We start from the raw sequence: 11,092 nt of genomic DNA, 5'->3' as shown, positions 1-11,092 counted from the left end.
TAAGTAATTAATAATCAATAAATATATAAACCTTTCATCTTCCAAGTAGCGTTGGTTATTTTTTTAATCTATAAATATGTCATCACCATTCCATTTTTCCATATCAATCATACACAAAAGTACACCTTATTACTAATGTTGCTTTCTCGATTTTTTTTTAAGAAATAAGAAGAAATGATATATAGAATATTATAGTAGCTATAGTTATATATATATATATATATATATATATATATATATATATATATATATATATATATATATATATATATATATATATATATATATATATATATATATATATATATATATATATATATATATATATATATATATATATATATATATATATATATATATATATATATATATAATATATATGTTTGTTTGTTTTTGTAGGTATAGAAGAAACAACAATTTCATATTATTGTAAACCGCGAACAAGGTAAGAAGAAACGTGGTTGACTCTATGTTGGATCGATTCGTCCGAAGCTTCTCTTTTTACTGTTAATAGTATGATATTATGATTATTATATTGTATATTTGTATAACTTATATGATTTATAATTAAGATTATTATTATTATTATTATTATTATTATTATTATTATTATTATTATTATTATTATTTATAATTATAAGTATGAATATGATTACGATTATTATTTTTATTATTATTATAACATTTTAGTTATAAATAATTTATATAAGTATGACCAAGTTTGGAGAATTCGGATCTCGGAGAGATCTCGTTTGGACTTTTTTAGGGAGATCTCGGCATCTCGGAATAATCTCGGGGAGATCTCGGCCGTTGACTTACGTCGACTTTATAGTTTTTTTAATAAAATAAAAATATACATAAAAACATAAATATATGTATAATTATATACATTTTTACTAGATTTTACAAAAATATCTTAGAAATGAGCGAGAAAATATTAGAAATTACGAATTTTACAAGAAAATCTTACAAATTAGCAAGAAAATCCGAGAAATCATGACTTTGACTAAGTTTGGCCCCGTTGACCGAGAAATCTCGGGAGATGAACATCTCGTCTCGGTTGCCTTCTAAAAACGAGATCTCGAAGGAGATGAACATATATATGTATTATTTATGTCATAGCTTAAATTTAATTTGATGACAAAATTAAGACAAGGAAAATGAAAAGATTGAAACTAATCATATAATTTATGACATATAAATTTTACATTTTATGAATGAATGTTTATAACTTAATTTAAATTAAGGAAAATAAAAAGATAACAGTTATTGAAAAGTTTACAATGTTTATAACTCTTGGTGGTGTTACATATCGTTATTATAATAGTTAATAAATAATTGTTAATTTCATATCAATTGTTATTCAATGTTATGTGTAACACCCCGTCAAAATCGACATTGACGCAGATGTTAACTCTGGTCCCAGTGCATGGCTTGACTTCAGTTCTACAGCGGAAGCATAATATATTAGTACCTGAGACAAAACATGTTTAAAAGTGTCAACCAAAAGGTTGGTGAGTTCATAGGTTTATCATAAACAATGATTTTGATAATAATGATATATCACAAGATTTAGTTTAAAGTTGATTGATATAGAAATATCAATCTAAAAGTGTTGCTGCAGTTTGTAATATCGCTACTAAACAAAATTTACCCTGTGACACCTTGTACTGTCAGTGTCGTGGAATCATTATTATGTAACCAAAGACCATCAGTCAAATGGTTAGAGACGTTACTCTCAATAGATCTATTCACAATAATTAAGTTTGCATTTAAACATAGCAATTAACGATATTACGGTAGGGATTTAGCATGAATCAAAGCATGCCAGCATAGTTAACAATTTAATACTTGTGTCTAAGCGTAAAACAGTTATAAAGCAAGCATGTGTCTCACCTCAAAAGTTGTAAAACAGTTATGAAACAGTAAAAAGTGGGGCTATGAAGTTCACCTTAGTAGCAAGTAAGTTATTCATTCAAAGAAGAATGAACGGAGTAAGTGATCGGAGATCTTAACCTAGAGATATAATCTTTGATTAGTTAATATCTAACAGACATAAAGTTTGTTTATTAATATAGCAACTATATTAACAGTGACGGTTTTCGAGAAAAGTTCCTATTTCTCAAAAGTATCTATTTTTGGAAACCTACTATTTATGGGAAGCTTCTACTTATAGTAAGCTTCTAGTTTAAGAATGTTCGGGTTATAATCCTCAACAAAGACGTTGTACAATCTCGCCCAAACTTCATTGCTAACATGCAAGTCACTTGAATGATCTATTGTTACCGAGCGGCCCATGATCTCTTGACCAGAATCTAAGTCTTGGCATTCGAGATCCACAAGCGTCCCATAATGGTAACAAGGATCACCCTAGGCCACAAGTAGCAGTGATGTTTGTAGTCTTTGTACGCTATATTTAATTATAACCTTCGCGTTATAGGTGTATACACACAATGAATTATTAATGTACTTAATAATGATAACATAACCTAAATATTATTTAATATTTAGTTATTATACCTAAATTACTTCAAAAATAATAGTGTTTTATTAATCGAACATTATTCAAAAATGTCTAAATAATTAATTAAATATCTAAAAATTATATACATAATTTTTATAGTCTTAGTTAATCATGTAGATTAGTAGAAAATTTTAAGAAAACATTTTTATTATATTTTTGTATTTATTTTTGTTTTTACCCTTAATTTATTCACAAAACAAGTTTAATTCTACATAATTACTAAATAAACATAAATAATTATTTTTATAATTTTTATAAGTTTCTATCAGTCTAATAACCTGTAGAAAAAATATTTTTAAAATATTTTTATATTATTTTATATTTATTCTTAATTTACCTTCGAATTACATAATAGTAGAGTTTAATTATATAATAATTACCAATTCAACCCAAGTAATTATTTCTATAATTTTTTCAGATTTATATAAGTTTTATAAACTCAGAAAAAAATTATATATATTTTATTTTTGGTTAAAAATATTTATTACGAATTTTACATTATTTTTGAGTTTAAATACTACATAATTCGTATTTAATTATAGATAATATTTAATAAATTATCAAAATTATTTTTATACATCATAATACTTATAATACTAATTATAACATATAAACATAATTAATTTTGAATTTTACAAAGAATATATAATAAATATAAATATAATCGACAATATTAAAAAAAAAAATAGAAAGTACCTCAATTTTCTTCAAGGTTTTGAGAGAATAACTTAAGTTTTTTGTTTTTGACCAGAAAAATGAATGAGGAGCCATGTATTTATAGGTAAAAATGGTTGGTAAAAAGAAAAAAAAAAATAAAATAAAATAAATGTGCCAATTTTGACAAAAAAAAAGAAAAAATGTTAAAAATGTTTTTAATAAGTTTTATCTTTGAAAATATTTAGTCAAAATTCATGGGCTCATTATTTAATTTATAAAAAAAATCTTTTTTTATAAGCTAAAAATATATATAAGGATTAAAATAACTTATGATTTAATTAATAATTATGTTACATATAGTTTTAAATATAATACACATTAATATTAATATTAACTAAAGTTATTTTATATAATTAGTGTAAACTTTAGTTAACAAAACGTGTCGACTAAAAATAAATATCTGATCAACGTTGAATTTAATTATATATTACGTATGGATAACAACCCTATAGGCAAATTAGTCAATTCAAGTATGGAAATGTGAGGGTTGTTATAGTACCTCCCCGTTAAAGAAATTTCGTCCTGAAATTTGATTGTGGTCATCATGGCTAACAATAAAAATGTTTCCATGACGAATATGAGTTGAAAAAAAAATAGAGTTTTATCACTTATTGAGTAATAATTCGATTACATGAAGAGTATGAGTGAAGGTATCACATAAGAGTGAAATGAGGAAATTAAATGTTCGCCTTAACTTTTGACGTAGTCACGGTTGATTTCTGGAATTAATGGAATTTAAAGAAATCTTCGTGATTTTTACATGATTTGATTCTTCGGTAATTAAGGAAATTAGGATTTTCTTTAATTAAATTCGTAATCTGTCTCGATTACTATGTCTGATATTTCCACTATAAATTAACCTTTTCCGTTTCATTATTTCATCACTCAAATACTTTCTTCCTTAATTCATACTTTAAAGTATTCATCAATATGCTCCATCCAGTTCTGATTCTTGATATACTCCTAACTTTCATATCTGTCATTCCTCTTTTTCATCTGCCGCCAGAAGAATCTATTCATTTCTAATATACTCTTGGTTTTATAGTGTTTTTAGTTCTCCCATGTCTTTATCTTGCTATTCGTATAGATATACACGGTTTGTAATTTCTGTGTTGTTATTGGGTTTTATATATTTTTTTCCTTCTATTTCGGAGTTCCATGCTTTTGTTTCTTCTTCCCGACTTCAAGTCAAGCGAATAATGGTCCAGAATTCGTAGATATGGAGTTTCGAATGATCATAATATACAAAGTAGAAAGGAAAGGTAATAGCACGATTTGATTTGTCAAATTACCAGAATATCCGAAAAAGACCGAATCATCAAGAAAAATATTTTCTTGATAGTTTAGAGGTTAAATAGAATGAAAGAGTTATGTAACATGGTTCATGATGAGGGTATGATCTGTGAACCTTTATCATGTTCCATTAGAAACTCAGCATGACTTACTGTAATATAATCATGTTGATCAAGTGTCATTATATTATACTAACTCATGCTTCAATTCCCAACACTACTTCAAAAACATTCAAATTTAAACTCGAAGGTTTACAGAATATAGAAACTAAACAGTTTCCTTTATGATGTAATACAGATAACGCGAGAATATAAATGATTTCAGATAAGAATAGTTATGAAAATATCTTCAGAAATATCGATGATATTTATAATGAAAGATACGATGATATCTTAGAATATCTAATATCAAAGGACGACGAAGAAGATTCGTCCACAAAGGTTTAGAGTCAGGAGCAAGATATTCGTTAATGACTTCAGCAGATACTGAATTATTTGGATTCTTTGAAGGCAGGTTTAGTCTTTGTGATTTGTCCACGGCCTCCTTCATGGTTTGCTCAATCCGTTTTCCAGTTCCAACTCTTCTGAGCTTTGCCAACACACTATTCTTTATCATCAAACCTTCGACTGTTAAGGTTGTTTACAGTTTTTGCTGCTTCATTCAGCTTTTTCATCATTCAGAGTATTGATTTGTAGACTGGGTGCTTTTCAGGATTTAAGAATGGAAGATCATAATTCTAAGAGATAAATGTTATATGTATACATATAACTGTTGATGTAGAAACGCTGCGAGATTCGAAATATTGATTGTTGATTCTTGGTAATTGGTATGGCAATTATTGTTACAAGATGCAGATGAGTAGATGATGGGGTTTCAATGAGTACATATAATGATTTTTCGGAGAGGCTTACGCCAAAGAGTAACGAAGTTGCTGGTACATCTGCTGATAATGTGGTGGAATATAAAAGGTTCTCCGGTAACAATGACATACAGGGCAACGTATATATCAAGGTTATAATAAGGCTAATCCGAATGAAAAGTCGAAATTGATTTTGCTGGAAGTGTGACAAAATTGGCTATTTTGGAAAGGAATTGCAAAGTTATTTTCAGTAATAACAACGCCAATGGATCACAGATTTGTGTTAAACTTCTACTTAGGTTCGGAGAGTTTTTTAGGTGCATGACTGTGGATAACATGTGGTTGGATCATCCTCTTTATTGTTTCTTAATTGAGGTGTTTTCAAGAATCATGAAGAGTTTGAATGCAAATTGTAATCGTCAATATACATATGATGTTCTAGAATTTTGAATGATACGAATATTTTTCTGAGTCTTATGAATATAAGTGATGTTCTATCATAGTTTTGAAGTCAAAGTATAGCTTGAAAGATGTAAGAATCTGAGAGGGATGATATTGGTTATATCTCTACTTGGATTCTGATATGTTAAAATCAGAATATGTAATTAGATTCGAATGAGTATGGTTGTTGAGATTTATATGAAAGAATGTATATCGTCGTGAAAGTAGTGAGTATAGTTGATGATTTTTGAATCAAAATTGAAGAATGTATAGTGTAACATATTTAATTGTGAACTTAAATATTTCTCGAGCATTACCTACCCGTTAAAAATTTCACAAGTAATATTTTGTATAAGAGTATTTTTATTACAGTCTTTATGAAAATGTATATTTTCTGCAGATGTAGTATAGATTTAATGAGTTAATATACTATTAAACTCATTTAATTTTAGCTGGAACTAGAAATGAATAATCCCTAAAACTTTAGAGATTACATAATCGTCGCGAAATATTTCTCCAATGAAGTTATTAATCAATACTTCATCGGTTATTGTTGTTGGTATTCCTTGGTATCTATGGGGCGTATGATGTTGATGTTCGAGGTACCGAGTGTGATGTTGAGACGTGTGATGCGGATGTTGCTGTTGGTGGTAGTAATGGTACTGTTGGTGTTGATGCTGGTGATGCTGCTGGTGCTCGTAAATTTTGCACCATATTCTCCAAAGCCACTACTCGAGCGCGAAGCTCGTTGACTTCTTCTATTACTCCGGGATAATTGGCTGTTGGAACAAGGGGATGAATAAGATCTAGAATTCTAGATATTATATACTCATGGCGAGATATCCTGGAAATGAGGGTGAAAATGGTGTTCCGGATTGGTTCGCCGGTAAGTGCTTCAGGTTCTTCGCCAATAGGACAATTTGGTGGGTGGAAGGGATCACCTTCTTCTTGTCTCCATTGATTAAGTAGACTACGAACCCACCCCCAATTCATCCAGAAAAGATGATGACTAATTGGTTGGTTCATTCCGGTTACGCTGCCATTGGAGCTCGAGGAGTTCGAGGAATCAAGTGAGAAATCCATATTATATGATCGAATAAAGGGTTTTCGATATGAGATGGGTGTTGAATACTGAATGATATCTCCGTCTCCTCGAATAGGTATATATAGCAAAAAGATTTCCGTAATTTACGGAGGAAATTTAGAAAAAGTGTTAGACAAAGTCTATTGGGATAGATATGATAAGATATGATGTGTCTATACTCCATTTATGCAATAATGGCAGTATGACGTGTCGAGATTTAAAAATGATAAGTATGTAATCAGATAAACTTTCGATTAAAGATTTTCAATTCGCAATGGCCTATTCAGGTATAGGGGCTTGAGCTATAGGATCCTTTAAATCGGTAATCCAAACCCTTCCATTCTAGAGTTTCGTAGACGCCATCCGTCAAGAAAATTCAATGATCAAAAATAACAAGAAAGCAAAGATTTTGATGTAACGAATATGAATAGTGATGACATTATAATGTCTTTGAGATTCTCGATAATCTTTATGAGTCAATAATGACATTTTTCGGTTCGCAAACTAATGCACAAAGGCATAAGGGCACATAGGTACGTAATAAAACAGGGAGTTATATATGTTTGAGTATGAGTAGTAACAAACATAGATATTTCAAAAATCATAGATAACATTTCATGTAATACATACGTAATACACAAAACCATGATAGATGACATAGGAATGTCAAGAATTTCAGAAATAATGAGTGACATCCCTAGGTTCCCTTAACCAAGGTAGGTTTATAAAGATAACTCGCGTGAGTTATAGAATATTTTGAATCACAATGGGAGTTTCCTCCCGGAGTTACAGAATAAGAGATATGTATATGTATAATGCAAGTAATAATATCTGAAAGCTATAGGTCAGATTGTAGACTAGACTTTAATGCACCCTATTAATCTGGGTTATCCACATTAAGACTGCCTAGTTCCCTATAACCACCGCTCTTATACCAACTGTAACACCCCGTCAAAATCGACATTGATGCAGATGTTAACTCTGGTCCCAGTGCATGGCTTGACTTCTAAGTACATCAAAGTTCTACAGCAGAAGCATAATATACAAGTACCTGAGACAAAACATGCTTAAAAGTGTCAACCAAAAGGTTGGCGAGTTCATAGTATAACGACCCGTCCTAATCCATCTGGACGAATACATTACATTTGGTTACATCGAGAGGTACTTGACCTCTATATGATACATTTTACAAACATTGCATTCGTTTTTAAAAGACAAACTTTCATTATATCGAAAGTTGACGGCATGCATACCATTTCATAATTTATCCAACTATAATTGACTTAATAATAATCTTGATGAACTCGACGACTCGAATGCAACGTCTTTTGAAATATATCATGAAATACTCCAAGTAATATCTCTAATATGAGCAAATGCACAGCGGAAGATTTCTTTCATATGAAAGGACCCGTCCTAATCCATCCGGACGAAGTCCATATCGATTATAAACGAATCACAACAGTTGATTACATCGCGAGGTACTTGACCTCTATATGATACATTTTACAAACATTGCATTCGTTTTTGAAAAGACAATCTTTCATTACATCGAAAGTTGACAACATGCATACCATTTCGTATTATATCTTACTATAATTGACTTAATAATAATCTTGATGAACTCAACGACTCGAATGCAATGCCTTTTGAAATATGTCATGAATGACTCCAAATAATATCTTTAAGATGAGCAAATGCACAGCGGAAGATTTCTTTCGTACCTGAGAATGAACATGCTTTAAAGTGACAACCAAAAGGTTGGTGAGTTCATTAGTTTAACATAAATAAACATTTTCATCATTTTAATAGACCACAAGATTTTCATTTCTCATAAACATACGTCCCATGCATAGAGACAAAAATAATCATTCATATGGATTGAACACCTGGTAACCGACATTCACAATATGCATATAAGAATATCCCCATCATTCCGGGATCCTCCTTCGGACATGATATAAATTTCGAAGTACTAAAGCATCCGGTACTTTGGATGGGGCTTGTTGAGCCCGATAGATCTATCTTTAGAATTCGCGTCAATTAGGGTGTCTGTTCCCTAATTCTTAGATTACCAGACTTAATAAAAAGGGGCATATTTGATTTCGATCATTCAACCATATAATGTAGTTTTGATTACTTGTGTCTATTTCGTAAAAACATTTATAAAAATTGCGCATGTATTCTCAGCCCAAAAATATAAAGGGTAAAAAGGTAAATGAAACTTACGCATATAATTATTGTAAAACAGTTAATAAAGCATTTGCATGTATTCTCAGCCCAAAAATGTAAAAAGTAAAAGGGAGCAAATGAAACTCACGCATATAAATATTGTAAAACAGTTAATAAAGCATTTGCATGTATTCTCAATCCAAAAACGTAAAGAGTAAAAAGGGAGCAAATGAAACTCACGCATATAAATATTGTAAAACAGTTAATAAAGCAATTTGCATGTATTCTCAGCCCAAAAACTTAAAGAGTAAAAAGGGAGCAAATGAAACTCACCATACTGTATTTTGTAGTAAAAATATATATGACGTCATTTAACAAGTGTAGGCTTGACCTCGGATTCACGAACCTATATCATTTATATATATATTAACACATATAATTGTAATCGAACAACTTTGTATATTATTATTAATTGTTATATTAGTATCTTATATATTTTATTAATAATTTAATTAACTATATTCAATTTATATACTTTAGATAAATAATTAGTATTTATTATAAAAATCTTAATGTAGTTAAGTAATTTGTATTAAATATATTTTTATATAAATATTTATTTGGTAAAATAATATAAATAATAATAAAAAAAATTGTATCTTTTTATGATAATAATAATACTAATAATAATTAGATTTAGTAATGATATCGATATTAAAAATTTTTGTAACAACCCAACCCGTTAACCAACCAAAAACGCGGAAATAAAAAAAATTTAAACTGGACAGAAGGGTGCGCGGCGCGCACCACTGCCTGTGCGCGGCGCGCACAAGGTCTGTGACAGTTCTGATCAAAATGTCCATTTTTCGCGAAAAGATCTTCGACTTCCCGAGACTTTTAGACCAAACGCTTTTCACAACAATTTATATTAGTTAAAACTAACACGTTCCAATAATAAAATGAGTTTTACGAGACCGAGCCCACATCGGCCGTTTTACGACTTTCGTACAAAATACAAGTTTCGACCACATGATTTTTAACACAAAATAAAGAACGAGCATGGCGATTAGGGATACGCTACCCAATCCTAATCAATCCAAAAGCAAGATCTTCTAAAGCACCTATGCAAGTCCTCTAATCCTCGCGATTACCCGAGCCACCATCCGCATGCAATCTATAAAAAGAGTCAACAACGAGAGGGTAAGCTAACGCTTAGTGAATGATAATATACTACATACATATATATGCATAAAATGGACACGCCACGAAATAACAAATACCGCATACCGAAGCATCCATATATAAGGCACTACATTAAGCATACCGTACGATCTCTAAGCAACGAGCTAAAGATACAACAACAATTATAAGTTCACCAACGACGATGTGAATAACGCCAAGAAGCTACACCCGGAGGGTTAGCTACACTACAACAATACATTAATATATAACAATATAAACGAACAAGGTTAACACCTTAACCCAATACCGAGAACCAAATACCACAATGAAGATTGGTCGAACTACACGAGCCTTAGTAATCCGAAACCACACGAGATTACTATCTTCACAACATCGAGGTTGGCCGAACTACATGAGCCTTAGTAATCCGAAACCAAACGAGATTACACCCTCAATAAGATGACCGAACTACACGAGTCACCATGAATCCGAACTACACGAGATTCATTTTGATAAGATGACCGAACTACACGCGTCATCGTGAATCCGAACTACACGCGATTCACTTCTCCAACTCAAAACCCTTCGCCATTGGGGTTATATCATCCACATCACAACCACGTGTGATAGTGTACACACAAAACGTGTACCTCGCCAAAGGTGGTCAACCAAAACGCACAACCGTGCCAATTGGATCTAAACGCAAGTCTATCAAATCCACCTATATGTGAAGTGAGCTCTATAACCGAGAACCACTTCACCCGACCCGCATCCATCCTACACATACATATGCACATAGGATATTAACACTCACCTTGTC

The sequence above is a fragment of the Rutidosis leptorrhynchoides genome, chromosome 3 (assembly GCF_046630445.1).
Source record: "Rutidosis leptorrhynchoides isolate AG116_Rl617_1_P2 chromosome 3, CSIRO_AGI_Rlap_v1, whole genome shotgun sequence".
Classification (NCBI taxonomy): Eukaryota; Viridiplantae; Streptophyta; class Magnoliopsida; order Asterales; family Asteraceae; genus Rutidosis; species Rutidosis leptorrhynchoides.
This window is presented reverse-complemented; position numbering follows the sequence as displayed.